The sequence below is a fragment of the Nannospalax galili genome, unplaced genomic scaffold (assembly GCF_000622305.1).
Source record: "Nannospalax galili isolate Female #2095 unplaced genomic scaffold, S.galili_v1.0 scaffold37, whole genome shotgun sequence".
NCBI lineage: Eukaryota > Metazoa > Chordata > Mammalia > Rodentia > Spalacidae > Nannospalax > Nannospalax galili.
This window is the reverse complement of record NW_008339765.1, coordinates 51,962-70,097: the sequence shown is the minus strand read 5'-3', so window position 1 is coordinate 70,097 and position 18,136 is coordinate 51,962. Positions and strand designations below refer to the sequence as shown.

General features: G+C 38.1%; 1 pseudogene; it reads right to left on the bottom strand.

Moving 5' to 3' along the window:
• The window catches only part of LOC103735325, a 101,068-nt pseudogene that overhangs the window by 65,038 nt on the left and 17,894 nt on the right, over nt 1-18,136 (bottom strand).

The window sequence follows — 18,136 nt, the reverse complement described above, 5'->3', positions numbered from 1 at the left end:
ATCGTCATGACACATTGGAGCAATATAATATCATACGTGGCATTAGTGTTAGAACTTTGAGCACTTTGATGGCACTTTAGATCATTGTGATTTCTAACTGGAGCATTGTGATGACACCCTGGAGCATTGTGAAGTCGTATTGTAACATTGCGATGTCACATTGGAGCAATATAATGGCACATGAGGTAACAAGGTTGGCACATTGGAATATTTTCATGCCACATTGGAGGACTTTGAAGGCACAATGGAACATTGTGATGTCACAATGTAACATCATGAAGACATGTTGTAACATTGTGATGGCACATAGAGCAATATAATGGCACATGTGGCTAGAGTGTTGGCACAGTAGAGCATTGTGATGTCATATTGGATCATTGTGACGTCACAATGGAGCATTGTGAAGTCATATTGTAACAGTGTGATGGCGCTTTGAGGCAATAGAATGGTACATGGGGAAATATTGTTCGCACACTGCAGGATTATGATATCACATTTTGACGTCATATTGTTACCTTTTGATTGCATGTTGGAGCAATGTAATGGCACATGGGGCAATAGTGTTGACACATTGGAGCAATGTGACGTCACATTGGAGCATAGTGACTTGACAATGGGGCATTCTGAAGTCATATTTTTAACAGTGTGATGGCTCATAGGAGCAAAAATGGCACATGGCGCAACAGTGTTATGATGTCACATTTTGAAGACATATTGTTACATTGTGATGGCACATTGGAGCAATATAATGCCACATGGCAAGAGAGTTTCACACATTGGAGCATAGTATTATCACAATGGAACAGTGTGAAGTCGACTTTTAACATTTTGATGGCACAATGGAGCAATATAATAACATATGGGACAGTAGTGTTGGAATATTGGAGCACTGTGATATCACAATGGAACATTGTGAAGTCACCTTGGAGCATTGTGATGTCAATATGGAACATTGTGTAGTCATATTGTGACACTGTCGTGGAACTTTGGAGCAATATAAAGGCGCATGAGTTGATATTTTTGTTACATTGGAGCATTGTGATGTCACATTGGAACATTAGAATTCCTACTGTGACATCATAATGGCATATTGAAGCAATATAAGGGTACACAGGGTGATAGTTGTGGCACTTTGGAGAATTGATATCTCACAATGGAGCACTGTGATATCATAATGGAACACTGTAAAGTCACATTTTAACACTGTGATGGCACCTTAGAGCATTGTGACGTCACATCTGAGGATTGTGATGTTACAAGGAAACATTGTGAATGCATATTATAACATTTTGATGATATATCGGAGAAATCTAATGGCACTTGGATAGTTAGTGTTGGCACATTGGAGCATTGTGGTGTCATATTAAAGCACCGTGAAGTCAAATTTGAACATCGTGAAGTCATACTGCAACACTCTGAATGACATTTTGGCATGGAATATTTTGATGTCACATTGCTGCATTGTGATGTCACATTGGCGCATTGTGATGTCACACTGGATAACTGTGATGTCACAATGGGACATTGTGATGGCACATTGGAAGAGTATAATGGCACATGGGGTGATACTGTTGGGACATCTTTGAATACTGATGTCATCTTCAAGCATCGTTACATCACAATGGATTATTGTAAAGTCATATTATAACATTATGATGGCACATTGGAGCATTGTGATGTCAAATTGGAGCATTTTGAAGTCACAATGGAATATTGTGATGTCATAATGTAAGATCGTGATGGCATATTGGAGCAATATAATGGCACATGGGGCGATAGTTTTGCCACATTGGAGCATTATGATGTAGCACTGGAGCACTGTGATGTCACATTGGAACACTGCGAAGTCAAATTTAACATTGTCATGACACATTGGAGCCATATATTGTCTCAAGTGGTATTATTATTTGGAACTTTGTAGCATTGTGATGGCACATTGGAGAATTGTGATTTCACACTGGATGATTGTGATGACATCCTGGAAATTGTGAAGTCATACTGTAACACTGTGATGTCACTTTGGAGCAATATAATGTCACATCAGGTGATAGTGTTGGCATATTGGAACATTTTCATGACACATTGGAGGACTTTGAACGCACAATGGAACTTTGTGATGTCACAATGGAGCAATATGAAGACATATTGTAACATTTTGATGGCATGTAGAGCAATACAATGGCATATGTGGCGAGAGTGTTGTCACAGTGGAGCATTGTGACATCACATTGGATCATTATGACGTCACAATAGCCATTGTGAAGTCATATTTTAACACTGCGATGGCACATTGGAGCAATAGAATGGCACATAGAGTAACAGTGTTGTGATATCAAATTTTGAAGTCATATTGTTATATTGTGATGGCACATTGGAGCAATATAGTAACACATGGGACAATAGTGTTGAAATATTGGAGCACTGTGATGTCAAAATGTAATATTGTGTAGATATTTTGTAACATTTTGATGGAGAATTGGGGCAATATATTGGCATGTAACTCAATAGTTTTGGCATATCAGAGCATTCTGATGTCACATTTGAGCATTGTGATGTCACAAGGGAACATTCAGAAGTCATATTGTAACTGTTGGCATATTGGAGAAATATACTAGCACATGGACCTATGGTGTTGGCAGATTAAATCATTGTGATGTCATATTAGAGCACTGTAATTGCAGATTGGTTTATTTTGCAGTCATATTGTAATACGTTGATGGCACCATGGACAATTGTGAAGAAACAAGGAAACATTTTGAAGTCATATTGTAACACTGTGATGGCTCATGTGGGACTGGAGTTTTAGCATATTGGAGCATTGTGATGTTATAACGGGACATTGAAAAGTCATATTGCAGCATTTTGATGGCATATTGGAAAAATATATTGGCACATGGAGCGATAGTATAGGCTCATTGTAATATTGTGATGTCAAGAAGGAACACTGAGAAGTCATCGGTTAACACCGTGATGGTACAATGAAACAAGAAAATGGCACATGGTATGATTGTGGTACACCTGAGCATTGTGATGTCACAAAGGAACACTGTGAATTCACATTGTAACATTTTGATTGTGCTATGAAGCAATATATAAGCACATGGGGCAGTAGTATTGGCATACTGGAGCATTGTCTCATCAAAATGAAGCAATTTGAAATGACAAAGGAACATTGTGAAGTCATCTTGTAACATTTTGCTGGCACTATGGAGCAATACAATAACACATGGAACTATAGTGTTGGAATATTGGAACATCGTGATGTCACAATCGAATACTGTGAAGTCACCTTGGAGCATAGTGATGTCACAATGGAATATTGTGAACTCACATTGTAACATTGTCATGGAACATTGGAGCAATATAAAAGCACATGAACTGATACTATTGTTACATTGGAGCATTGTGATGTAACATTTGACATTAGAATCCTTTCTGTGACATTGTGATGGCATATTGGAGCAATATAAGGGTACACAGGGCGATAGTTTTGGCACTTTGGAGAATTGATATCTCACATTGGAGCACTGTGATATCATAATGAAACACTGTAAAGTCATATTTTTACATTGTGATGGCACCAAAGGGCATTGTGATTTCACATGGGGCAACAGTGTTGGCGTATTGGCACAATGGCAGGTCACATTGCCGCATTGTGATATCATACTGTAACATTGTGATGACACATGGGAGCAGTATAATGGAATATGAGATGATAGTGTTGGAACATTGTAGCATTGTGACTTCACAATGGAGCATTGTAATGTCATATTGAAAGAGTGGGATGGCACCATGGAGCACTGTGATATCTCATTTGAGGATGGTGATGTGACAAGAGAACATTGTGATGGCATATTGTTACATTGTGATGATATATTGGAGAAATATAATGGCACTTGTGTAGTTAGTGTTGGCACATTGGAGCATTGTGGTGTCATATTAAAGCATTGTGAAGTCAAATTTGAACACTGGGAAGTCATATTTTAACACTCTGAATGGCATTTTGAAATATTTCAATGTCACATTGGAGCATTGTGATGTCACAATGGAACATTGTCATGGCACAGTGGAGCAGTATAGTTGCTCATGGGGCGATACTCTTGGCACATTTGAGAATTCTGATGTCATCTTCAAGCATTGTTACATCACAATGGATTATTGTGAAGTCATATTGTAACATTGTGATGGCATATAGAGCAATAAAATGGCACATGTGGAGAGGGTGTTGGCACAGTGGGGCATTGTGACATCACATTGGATCATTGCGACTTCACAATATAACATTGTGAAGTCATATTGTAACAGTGCAATGGTGGTTTGGAGCAATAGAATGGCACATGGGAAAATAGTTTTCGCACACTGCAGGATTGTGATGTCACATTTTGAAGTCATATTATTACCTTTTGATTGCATGTTGGAGCAATATAATGGCACATAGGTCAATAGTGTTGGCACAATGGAGCATTGTGACATCACATTGAAGCATAGTGACTTCACAATGGGGCATTCTTAAGTTATATTTTTAATAGTGTGATGGCTCATAGGAGCAATAGAATGGCACTTGGAGCAACAGTGTTGTGATGTCACATTTTGAAGTCATATTGTTATATTGTGATGGCACATTGGAGCAATACAATGACACATTGGGAGATAGTTTTGCACATTGCAGCATTGTATTTTCACAATGGAACACTGTGAATTCGAATTTTAACATTTTGGTTGCACTGTGGAGCAATATAATAACACATGGGACAACATGTTGAAATATTGAAGCATTGTGATGTCAAAATGTAACATTGTGAATTAATTTTGTAACATTGTGATGCCAGATTGGGGCAATATAATGGCATGGGGATCAAGAGGGTTGGCATATCGGAGCATCGTAATGTCACATTCTAGCATTGTGAGGTCAAAAGAGAATATTCAGAAGTCATATTTTGGCATATTTATGCCATAAACTAGCACATGGAGTTATGGCATTGGCATATTAACACGTTCTGATGTCACATTGGAGCATTTTGAATTCACAATGGAATATTGTGATGTCATATTGTAAGATCATGATGGCATATTGGAACAATATAATGGTACATGCGGCTATAGTGTTGGCACATTGGAGCATTATGATGTCACACTGGAGCTTTGTGATGTCACATTGGAACATTGCAAAGTCAAATTGTAACATTGTCATGACACATTGGAGCAATATAATGTCACACGTGGCATTAGTGTTGTAACTTTGGAGCTTTGTGATGGCACATTGGAGAATTGTGATTTCACACTGGAGCATTTTGATGACACCCTGGAGCATTGTGAAGTCATACTTTAACATTGTGATGTCACATTCGAGCAATAGAAAGGCACATGTGGTGATAGTATAGGCACATTGGAACATTTTCATGTCACATTGGAGGACTTTGAAGGCACAATTGAACATTGTGTTGTCACAATCCATCAATATGAAGAAATATTGTAACATTCTAATGGCATATAGAGCAATACAATGGCACATGTGGCGAGACTGTTGTCACAATGGAGCCTCGTGACCTCACATTGGATCATTTTGATATCACAATGTCCATTGTGAAGTCATAGTGTAACAGTGTCATGGGACATTGGAGCAATAGAATGGCACCTGGGCAACAGTGTTGTGATGTCACATTATGAAGTCATATTGTTACATTGTGATGGCCCATTAGAGCAATATAGTAACACATGGGATAATAGTGCTGAAATATTGGACCATTGTGATGTCAAAATGTAATATTGTGAAGTTATATTGTTACATTTTAATGCCATATTTGGCAATATATTGGCACGTGGGTCGATAGTGTTGACATATTGTAGCATTGTGATGTCACAAACGAGCATTGTGATGTCACAAGGGAACATTCAGAAGTTATTTGTAACATTGTTGCCACATTTGAGCAATATACTACCACATGGACCTAGGGTGTTGGCAGACTAAAGCATTGTAATATCATATTAGAGCATTGTAATTGCACATTGGTACATTTTGCAGTCATATTGTAACACGATGATGGCACCATGGACCATTGTGAAGAAACAAAGAAACATTGTGAAGTCATATTACAACACTCTGATGGCACAATTGGGAGTGTAGTGTTAGCATATTGGAGCATTGTGATGTTATAACGGAACATTGAAAAGTCATAGTGTAGCATTTTGATGGCATAATGGTGGAGAAATGTAATTGCACTTGGGGAGTTAGTATTCTCAATTTGTAGCATTCTGGATTCATATTGAAGCGTTGTGAAGTCAAATTTGAACATTGTGAAGTCATACGTTAACATTCTGAATGGCATTTTGGAATATTTTGATGTTACATTGGTGCATTGTGATGTCACATTAGAGCATTGTGATGTCACTCTGGGTAATTGTCATGTCACAATGGAATATTATGAAGACATATTGTAACATTGTGATGGCATATAGAGCAATATAATGATACATGGGACGAGAGTGTTGGCACATTGGAGCATTTTGACGTCACATTGGATCATTTTGACATCACAGCGGAGCATTGTGAAGTCAGATTGTAACAGTGTGATGGCACTGTGGAGGATGGTGATGTCACATTTGAGGATTGTGATGTGACTAGGAATATTGTGAAGGCATGTTTTTAACATTGTGATGATATATTGGAGAAATATAATGGCACTTGGGGAGTTAGTGTTGACACTTTGTAGTATTGTGGTGTCGTATTGAAGCATTATGTAGTGAAATTTGAAGACTGTGAAGTCATATTGTAAAACTCTGAATAGCATTTTGGAATATTTTGATGTCACATTCGTTCATTATGATGTCATATTGGAGCATTATGAAGTCACGCTGGATCAGTGTGATGTCACAATGGAACATTATGAAGACATATTTAAAAATTATGATGGCATATAGAGCAATATAATGGCATATGGGACCAGGGTGTTGGCACATTGGAGCTATGTGAGGTCACATTGGATCATTGTGACGTCTCAATGGAGCATTGTCATGTAAGATTGTAACAGTGTGATGGCACCTTGGAGCACTGTGATGCCACATTTGAGGATTGTGATGTGACAAGGGAACATTGTGAAAGCATATTGTAACATTGTGATGATACATTGGGGAAATATAATGGCACTTGGGGAGTTAGTGTTGGCACATTGGAGCATTGTGGTGTCATATTAAAGCATTGTGAAGTCAAATTTGAACACTTGGAAGTCATATTTTAACACTCTGAATGGTATTTTGGAATATTTTGATGTCACATTAGTGCATTTTGATGTCACATTGGAGCATTGTGATGTCACACTGGATAATTGTGATGTCACAATGGAACAATGTGATGGCACACTGCAGCAGTATAATAGCACATGAGACGATACTGTTGGAACTTTTGAGAATTCTGATGTCATCTTCAAGCATTCTTACATCACAATGGTTTATTGTGAAGTCATATTGTAACATTGTGATGGCACATTGGAGCATTCTGATGTCAAATTGGAGCATTTAGAAGTCACAATGGAATATTGTGATGTCATATTGTAAGATCGTGATGGCATATTGGAGCAATATAATGGTGCATGGGGCAATAGTGTTGGCACATTGGAGCATTATGATGTCACATTGGAACATTGTGATGTCACATTGGAACATTGCGAAGACAAATTGTAACGCTGTCAGGACACATTGGAGCAATATAGATTCGCATTTGGCATTAGTGTTGGAACATTGGAGCATTGTGATGGCACATTGGAGAATTGTGATTTCACACTGGAGCATTGTGATGACACTCTGGAGCATTGTGAAGTCATACTGTAACATTGTGATGTCACATTGGAACATTTTAATTGCACACTGGTACATTTTGATCATATGGTAACATGGTGATATTACCAAGGAGCATTGTGATGTAACAATGAAACACTGTGAAATCATATTGTAACATTGTGATAGCGCATTTGGGACCATAGTTTTAGCACACTGGAGCTTTGTAATTTTATAATGGAACATTGAAAAGTCATAGTGCAGCATTTGATGGCATATTGGAGCAATATATTGTCACATGGGGCCATATTATTCGGTCATTGTAGGACTGTGATGTCACAAAGGAACACTGAGAAGTCATCGGTTAGCATTGTGATGGTACATTGAATCAACAAAATGGCACATGGGGCGATAGTGTTACACTGGAGCATTGTGATGTCAGAAAGGAACACTGTGAATTCATATTGTAACATTTTGATTGCTCTATGGAGCAATATATCAGCACATGGGGTAACTATATTGGCATAGTGTAGCATTGTGACATGAAAATGAAGCAATGTGTATTGACAAAGGTACATTGTGAAATCATCTTGTAACATTTTGCAGGCAGTATGGAGCAATATAATAACACATGGAGCTATATGTTGGAGTATTGGAGTGTTGTGATGTCAGAATGGAACATTGTGAAGTCACCTTGGAGCATTGTAATGTCACAATGGAACATTGTGAAGTCATATTGTGACATTTTCATGGAACTTTGGAGCAATATAAAGGCACATGAACCAATACTATTGTTATATTGGAGCATTGTCATGTCACATTGGAATATTGCGAAGTCAAATTTTAACATCGTCATGACACATTGGGGCAATATAATGTCATATGTGGCATTAGTGTTAGAACTTTGAGCACTTTGATGGCACATTAGAGCATGGTGATTTCACACTAGAGCCTTGTGATGACACCTTGGAGCATTGTGAAGTCATATTGTAAGATTGCGATGTCACATTGGAGCAATGTAATGGCACATGAGGTAATAAGGTTGGCATATTGGAATATTTTCATGCCACATTGGAGGACTTTGAAGACACAATGGAACATTGTGATGTCACAATGGAACATTATGAAGACATATTGTAACATTGTGATGGCACATAGAGCAATATAATGGCACATGAGGCTAGAGTGTTGGCACAGTAGAGCATTGTGTTGTCATTGAATCATTGTGACGTCACAATGGAGAATTGTGAAGTCATATTGTAACAGTGTGATGGCGCTTTGGAGTAATAGAATGGCACATGGGGAAATATTGTTCGCACACTGCAGGATTGTGATGTCACATTTTGAAGTCATATTGTTACCTTTTGATTGCATGTTGGAGTAATGTAATAGCACATGGGGCAATAGTGTTGGCACATTGGAGCACTGTGAGGTCCTATTGGAGCACAGTGCATTCACAATGGGGCATTCTGAAGTTATATTTTTAAGTGTGATGGCTCATAGGAGCAAAAATGGCACATGGCGCAACAGTGTTATGATGTCACATTTTGAAGTAATATTGTTCCATTGTGATAGCACATTGGAGCAATATAATGCCACATAGGTAGATAGTTTCACACATTGGAGCATAGTATTATCACAATGGAACAGTGTGAAGTTGAATTTTAACATTGTGATGGCACAATGGAGCAATATAATAACACATGGGACAGTAGTGTTGGAATATTGGAGCACTGTGATGTCACAATGGAGCATTGTGTAGTCATATTGTGACATTGTCATGGAACTTTGGAGCAATATAATGGCACATGAGTTGATACTGTTGTTGCATTGGAGCATTGTGATGTCACACTGGATAACTGTGATGTCACAATGGAACATTGTGATGGCACATTGGAGGAGTATAATGGCACATGGGATGATACTGTTGGGACATCTGTGAATACTGATGTCATCTTCAAGCATTGTTACATCACAATGGTTTATTGTGAAGTCATATTGTAACATTGTGATGGCACATTGGAGCATTCTGATGTCAAATTGGAGCATATTGAAGTCATGAAGTCACAATGGAATATTGTGATGTCATATTGTAAGACCGTGATGGCATATTGGAGCAATATAATGGTGCATGGGGCGATAGTGTTGGCACATTGGAGCATTATGATGTTCCACTGGAGCATTGTGATGTCACATTGGAACACTGAGAAGTCAAATTGTAACATTGTCATGACACATTGGAGCCAGATATTGTCTCAAGTGGTATTATTGTTGGAACTTTGGAGCATTGTCATGGCACATTGGAGAATTGTGATTTCACACTGGATCATTGTGATGACACCCTGGAGCATTGTGAAGTCATACTGTAACACTGTGATGTCACATTGGAGCAATATATTGTCATATCAGGTGATAATATTGGTACATTGGAACTTTTTCGTTACACATTGGAGGACTTTGAAGACACAATGGAACATTGTGATGTCACAATGGAGCAATATGAAGACATATTGTAACATTTTGATGGCATGTAGAGCAATACAATGGCACATGTGGCGAGACTGTTGTCACATTGGAGCATTGTGACATCACATTGGATCATTATGACGTCACAATGACCATTGTGAAGTCATATTTTAATAGTCCGATGGCACATTGGAGCAATAGAATGGCACATAGGGCAACAGTGTTGTGATCTCAAACTTTGAAGTCATATTATTACATTTTGATGGCACATTGGAGCAATAGAGTAACACATGGGAAAATAGTGTTGAAATATTGGAGCACTGTGATGTCAAAATGTAATATTGTATAGTTATATTGTAACATTTTGATGGCAATTGGGGCAATATATTGGCACGTGGGTCAATAATTTTGGCATATCAGAGCATTGTGATGTCACATTCGAGCATTGTGATGTCACAAGGGAACATTGAGAAGTGGTATTGTAACATTGTTGGCATATTGGAGCAATATGCTATCACATGGACCTATGGTGTTGGCAGATTAAAGCAGTGTGATGTCATATTAGAGCACTGTAATTTCACATTGGTACATTTTGCAGTCATATTGTAACACATTGGTGGCACCATGGAACATTGTGAAGAAACAAGGGAACATTGTGAAATAATATTGTCACACTATGATGGCACATGTTGGACCGTAGTGTTAGCACATTGGAGCATAGTGATGTTATAACCGGACATTGAAAAGTGATATTGTAGCATTTTGATGGCATATTGGAACAATATATTGGCACATCGGGCGATAGTATTGGCTTATTATAATATTGTGATGTCAAGAAGGAACACTGAGAAGTCATCGGTGAGCATCGTGATGGTGCAATGAAACAGGAAAATGGTACATGGTACGATTGTGGTACACCTGAGCATTGTGATGTCATAAAGGAACACTGTGAATTCACATTGTAACATTTTAATTGCCCTATGAAGCAATATAGAAGCACATGGGACAGTAGTATTGTCATACTGGAGCATTGTGACATCAAAGTGAAGCAATTTGAAATGACAAAGGAACATTGTGAAGCCATCTTGTAACATTTTGCTGGCACTATGGAGCAATATAATAACACATGGAACAATAGTGTTGGAATATTGGAACATCGTGATATCACAATCGAATACTGTGAAGTCACGTTGGAGCATAGTGATGTCACAATGGAACATTGTGAAGTCACATTGTAACATTGTCATGAAACATTGGAGCAATATAAAGGCACATGAACCAATACTATTGTTACATTGGAGCATTGTGATGTAACATTTGAACATTAGAATCCCTACTGTGACATTGTGATGGCATATTGGAGCAATATAAGGGTACACAGGACTATAGTTTTGGCACTTTGGAGAATTGATATCTCACATTGGAGCACTGTAATATCATACTGGAACACTGTAAAGTCATATTTTAACATTGTGAAGGCACCAAAGAGCATTGTGATTTCACATGGGGCAACAGTGTTGGCGTATTGGCACAATGGCAGGTCACATTGCCGCATTGTGAAATCATACTGTAACATTGTGATGACACATGGGAGCAGTATAATGGAACATGAGATGATAGTGTTGGAACATTGTAGCATTGTGACTTCACAATGGAGCATTGTAAAGTCATATTGAAAGAGTGGGATGGCACCATGGAGCACTGTGATATCTCATTTGAGGATGGTGATGTGACAAGAGAACATTGTGATGGCATATTGTTACATTGTGATGATATATTGGAGAAATATAATTGCACTTGGGGAGTTAGTGTTGGCACATTGGAGCATTGTGGTGTCATATTAAAGCATTGTGAAGTCAAATTTGAACACTGGGAAGTCATATTTTAACTCTCTGAATGGCATTTTTGAATATTTTGATGACATTAGAGCATTGTGATGTCACACCGGATAATAGTGATGTCACAATGGAACATTGTCATGGCACACTGGAGCAGTATAATGGCTCATGGGGCAATGCTCTTGGAACATTTGAGAATTCTGATGTCATCTTCAAGCATTGTTACATCACAATGGATTATTGTGAAGTCATATTGTAACATTGTGATTGCATATAGAGCAATATAATGGCACATGTGGAGAGACTGTTGGCACAGTGGGGCATTTTGACATCACATTGGGTCATTGCGACTTCACAATGGAGCATTGTGAAGTCATATTGTAACAGTTCGATGGTGGTTTGGAGCAATAGAATGGCACATGGGAAAATAGTTTTTGCACACTGCAGGAATGTGATATCACATTTTGAAGTCATATTTTTACCTTTTGATTTCATGTTGGAGCAATATAATGGCACATAGGTCAACAGTGTTGGCACATTGGAGCACTGTGACATCACATTGAAGCATAGTGACTTCACAATGGGGCATTCTTAAGTTATATTTTTAACAGTGTGATGGCTTATATGAACAATAGAATGGCACGTGGGGAAACAGTGTTATGATGTCACATTTTGAAGTCATATTGTTATATTGTGATGGCACATTGGAGCAATACAATGACACATCGTGAGATAGTTTCGCATATTGGAGCATTGTCTTATCACAATGGAACATTGTGAATTCGAATTTTAATATTTTGATGGCACAGTGGAGCAATATAATAACACATGGGACAATAGTGTTGAAATATTGGAGCATTGTGATGACAAATTGAGGCAATATAATGGCACGTGGATCAATATTGTGGGCATATTGGAGCATCGTTATGTCACATTCGAGCATTGTGAGGTCACAAGAGAATATTAAGAAGTCATATTGTAACATTGTTGACATATTTTCGCCATACACTAGCACATGGACTTACGGCATAGGCATATTAACGCGTTGTGATGTCACATTGGAGCATTTTGTATTCACAATGGAATATTGTGATGTCATATTGTAAGATCGTGATGGCATATTGGAACAATATAATGGTACATATGGCAATAGTGTTGGCACATTGGAGATTATGATGTCACACTGGAGCTTTGTGATGTCACATTGGAACATTGCAAAGTCAAATTGTAACATTGTCATGACACATTGGAGCAATATAATTAGTGTTGGCACATTGGAGCATTGATTTTTACAGTGGAGCATTGTGATGTCACATTGGAACATTGCATAGTCAAGTTGTAACATTGTCATGACATATTGGAGCAATATAATGTCACACGTGGCCTTAGTAAAGTCATATTGGAGCTTTGTGATGGCACATTGGAGAATTGTGATTTTACACTGGAGCATTTTGATGACACCCTGGAGCATTGTGAAGTCATACTTTAACATTGTGATGTCACATTCGAGCAATAGAAAGGCACATGTGGTGATAGTATTGGAACATTGGAACATTTTCATGTCACATTGGAGGACTTTGAAGGCACAATTGAAAATTGTGATGTCACAATCCATCAATATGAAGAAATATAATAACATTGTGACGGCATATAGAGCAATATAATGGCACATGTGGCAAGACTGTTGTCAAATTGGAGCCTCGTGACCTCACATTGGATCATTGTGACGTCACAATGTCCATTGTGAAGTCATATTGTAATGGTGTGATGGCACATTGGAGCAATAGAATGGCACCTGGGGCAACAGTGCTGTGATGTCACATTTTGAAGTCATATTGTTACATTGTGATGGCCCATTGGAGCAATATAGTAACACAAGGGATAATAGTGCTGAAATATTGGACCATTGTGATGTCAAAACGTAGTATTGTGTAGTTACATTGTTACATTTTGATGCCATATTGGGGCAATATATTGGCATGTGGGTTGATAGTGTTGGCATATCGGAGCACTGTGATGTCACAAGGGAACATTCAAAGTTGTATTGTAACATTGTTGGCATATATGAGCAATATACTACCACATGGACCTAGGGTGTTGGCAGATTAAAGCATTGTGATGGTATATTAGATTATTGTAACCGCACATTCGTACATTTTGCAGTTATATTGAAACACGTTGATGATACCATGGACCATTGTGAAGAAACAAGGAAACATTGTGACGTCATATTTTAACACTGTGGTGGCACAATTGGGACTGTAGTGTTAGCATATTGGAGAATTGTGATGTTATAACAGAACATTGAAAAGTCATACTGTAGCATTTTGATGGCATATTGGAACAATATATTGGCACATGGGGTGATAGTATTGGCTCATTGTAGTATTGTGATGTCAAGAAGGAACACTGAGAAGCCATCAGTTACCATTGTGATGGTACAATGAAACCAGAAAATGGCACATGATACGATTGTTTTACACCCGAGCATTGTGATGACACAAAGGAACACTGTGAATTCACATTGTAACATTTTGATTGCCCTATGAAGCAATATATAAGCACATGGGGCAGTAGTTTTGGCATACTGGAGCATTGTGACATCAAAATGAAGCATTTTGAAATGACAAAGGAACATTGTGAAGTCATCTTGTAACAGTTTGCTGGCAATATGGAGCAATATAATAAGACATGGAACAATAGTGTTGGAATATTGGAGCATTGTGATGTCACAATCGAATACTGTGAAGTCGCTTTAGAGCGTAGTGATCTCACAATGGAACATTGTGAAGTCACATTGTAACATTGTCATAGAACATTGGAGCTTTGTGAGGTCACATTGCAGCATTGTGATGTCACATTGGAACATTAGAATCCCTACTGTGACATTGTGATGGCATATTGGGGCAATATCAGGGTACACAGGGCGAGAGTTTTGGCACTTTTGAGAATTGATATCTCACATTGGAGCACTATGATATCATAATGGAACACTGTAAAGTCATATTTTAACATTGTGATAGCACCAAAGAGCACTGTGATTTCACATGGGGCAATAGTGTTGGCATATTGGAGCACTGTCAGGTCACATTGCAGCACTGTGAAATCATACTGTAACATTGTGATGTCACATTGGAGCAATACGATGGAACATGAGATGATAGTGTTGTCACATTGTACCATTGTGACTTCACAATGGAGCACTGTGAACTCATATTTGTAAGAGTGTGATGTCACCATGGAGCATTGTGATATCTCATGTGAGGATTGTGATGTGACAAGGGAACATTCCGAAGGCACATGGTAACATTGTGATGATATATTGGAGAAATATAATAGCACGTGGGGAGTTAGTGTTGGCACATTGTAGCATTGTGGTATCATATTAAAGCACTGTGAAGTCAAATTTGAACACTGGGAAGTCATATTTTAACACTCAGAATGCCATTTTGTAATATTTTGATGTCACATTGGTGCATTGTGATGTCAAATTGGAGCATTGTGATGTCATATTGGAGCACTGCGATGTCACAATGGAATATTTTGAAGTCATATTGTAACATTGTGATGGCACAATAGAGCACTGTGATATTACATGGGGTGATAGTGTTGGCACATTGAAGCATTGTGATGTCATTGTTACATCACAATGGATTATTGTGAAGTCATACTGTAACATTGTCATAGCATACTGGACCATTCTGATGTCAAATCGGAGCATTTGAAAGTCACAATGGAATATTGTGAAGTCATATTTTAAGATTGTGATGGCATATTGGAGCAATATAATGGCACATGGGGTGATAGTGTTGGCATATTGGAAGATTGTGATGTCACACTAGAGCATTGTGATGTCATATTGGAACATTGGGAAGTCAAATTGTAACGTTGTCATGACACATTGGCGCAATATAATCTGACACGTGGCATTAGTGTTGGAACTTTGGAGCATTGTGAGGGCACATTGGAGCAATGTGATTTCACACTGGAGCATTGTGATTTCACACTGAAGCATTGTGATGACACCCTGGAGCATTGGGAATTCATATTGTAACATTGTGATGTTACATTGGAGCAATATAATGAATGGCACATGAGGTAATAAGTTTGGCACCTTGGAACATTTTCATGCCACATTGGAGGACTTTGAAGGCACAATGGAACACTGTGATGTCACAATGGAACATTATGAAGACATATTGTAACATTGTGATGGCATATAGAGCAATATAATGGCACATGTGGCGAGAGTGTTGGCACAGTGGAGCATTGTGACATCATATGGGATCATTGTGACTTCACAATGAAGCATTGTGAAGTCATATTGTAACAGTGAGATGGTGCATTGGAGCAAGAGAATGGCACATGGGGTAAAAGTTTTTGTACACTACAGGATTGTGATGTCACATTTTTAAAGTCATATTGTTGCCTTTTCACTGCATGTTGTGGCAATAGTGTTTTCACATTGGAGCATTGTGATGTCACATGGGAGCCTAATGACTACACAATGGGGTGTTCTGAAGTTATATTTTTAACAGTGTGATGGCACATAGGAATAATGGAATGGTACGTGGGGCAACAGTGTTGTGATGTCACATTTTGAAGTCATATTATTACATTGTGATGTCACAATGGAGCAATATAATGCCACATGGGTAGAGAGTTTCACACATTGGGCATTTTATTATCACAGTGGAACACTATGAAGTCGAATTTTAACATTTAGATGGCACAATTGAGCAATATAATAACACATGGGACAATAGTGTTGAAATATTGGAGCATTGTGATGTCAAAATGTAACATTGTGAATTAATATTTTAACATTGTGATGCCAAATTGGGGCAATATAATGGCATGTGGATCAATAGGGTTGGCATATTGGAGCATTGTGATGTCACATTCGAGCATTGTGAGGTCACAAGGGAATATTCAGGAGTCATATTGTAACATTGTTGGCCTATTGTAGCCATATACTCGCACATGGATTTATGGTGTTGGCATATTAATACCTTGTGATGACACATTGGAGCATTTTAATTGCACATTGGTACATTTTGCTGTCATATGTTAACACGGTGATGGTGTCAAAGAGCATTGTGATGTAACAATGAAACATTGTGAAATCATATTGTAACATTGTGATAGCACATTTGGGACCACAGTGTTAGCACATTGAAGCATTGTGATGTTATAATGGAACATTGAAAAGTCATACTGTAGTATTTGATGGCATATTGGAGCAATATTTTGGCACATTGGGCGATACCATTGGGTCATTGTAGAACTGTGATATCACAAAGGAACACTGAGAAGTCATCGGTTAGCATTGTGATGGTACATTGAATCAAGAATATGGCTCATGGGGCCATTCTGTTACTCTGGAGCATTGAGATGTCAGAAAGGAGCACTTCGAATTCATATTGTAACATTTTGATTGCTTTATGGAGAAATATATAAGCACATGGGGCAATTATATTGGCATAGTGGAGCATTGGGACATCAAAATGAAGCATTGTGAAATGATAAAGGAGCATTGTGAAGTCATCTTTTAACATTTTGCAGGCACTATGGAGTAATATAATAATACATGGAACAATAGTGTTGGAATATTGGAGCATTGTGATGTCACAATTGAATACTGTGCAGTCGCTTTGGAGCATAGTGATGTCATAATGGAACATTGTGAAGTCACATTGTAACATTGTCATAGAACATTGGAGCAATATAAAGGCACATGAACCGATACTATTTTACATTGGAGTATTGTGATGTCACATTGGAACATTAGAATCCCTACTGTGACATTGTGATGGCATACTGGAGCAATATAAGGGTACACAGGGTGATAGTTTTGGCACTTTTGAGAATTGATAACTCACATTGGGGCACTGTGATATCATAATGGAAAACTGTAAAGTCATATTTTAACATTGTGATGGCACCAAAGACTATTGTGATTTCACATGGGGCAACAGTGTTGGCATATTGGAGCACTGTCAGGTCACATTGCAGCACTGTGAAATCATACTGTAACATTGTGATGTCACATTGGAGCAATA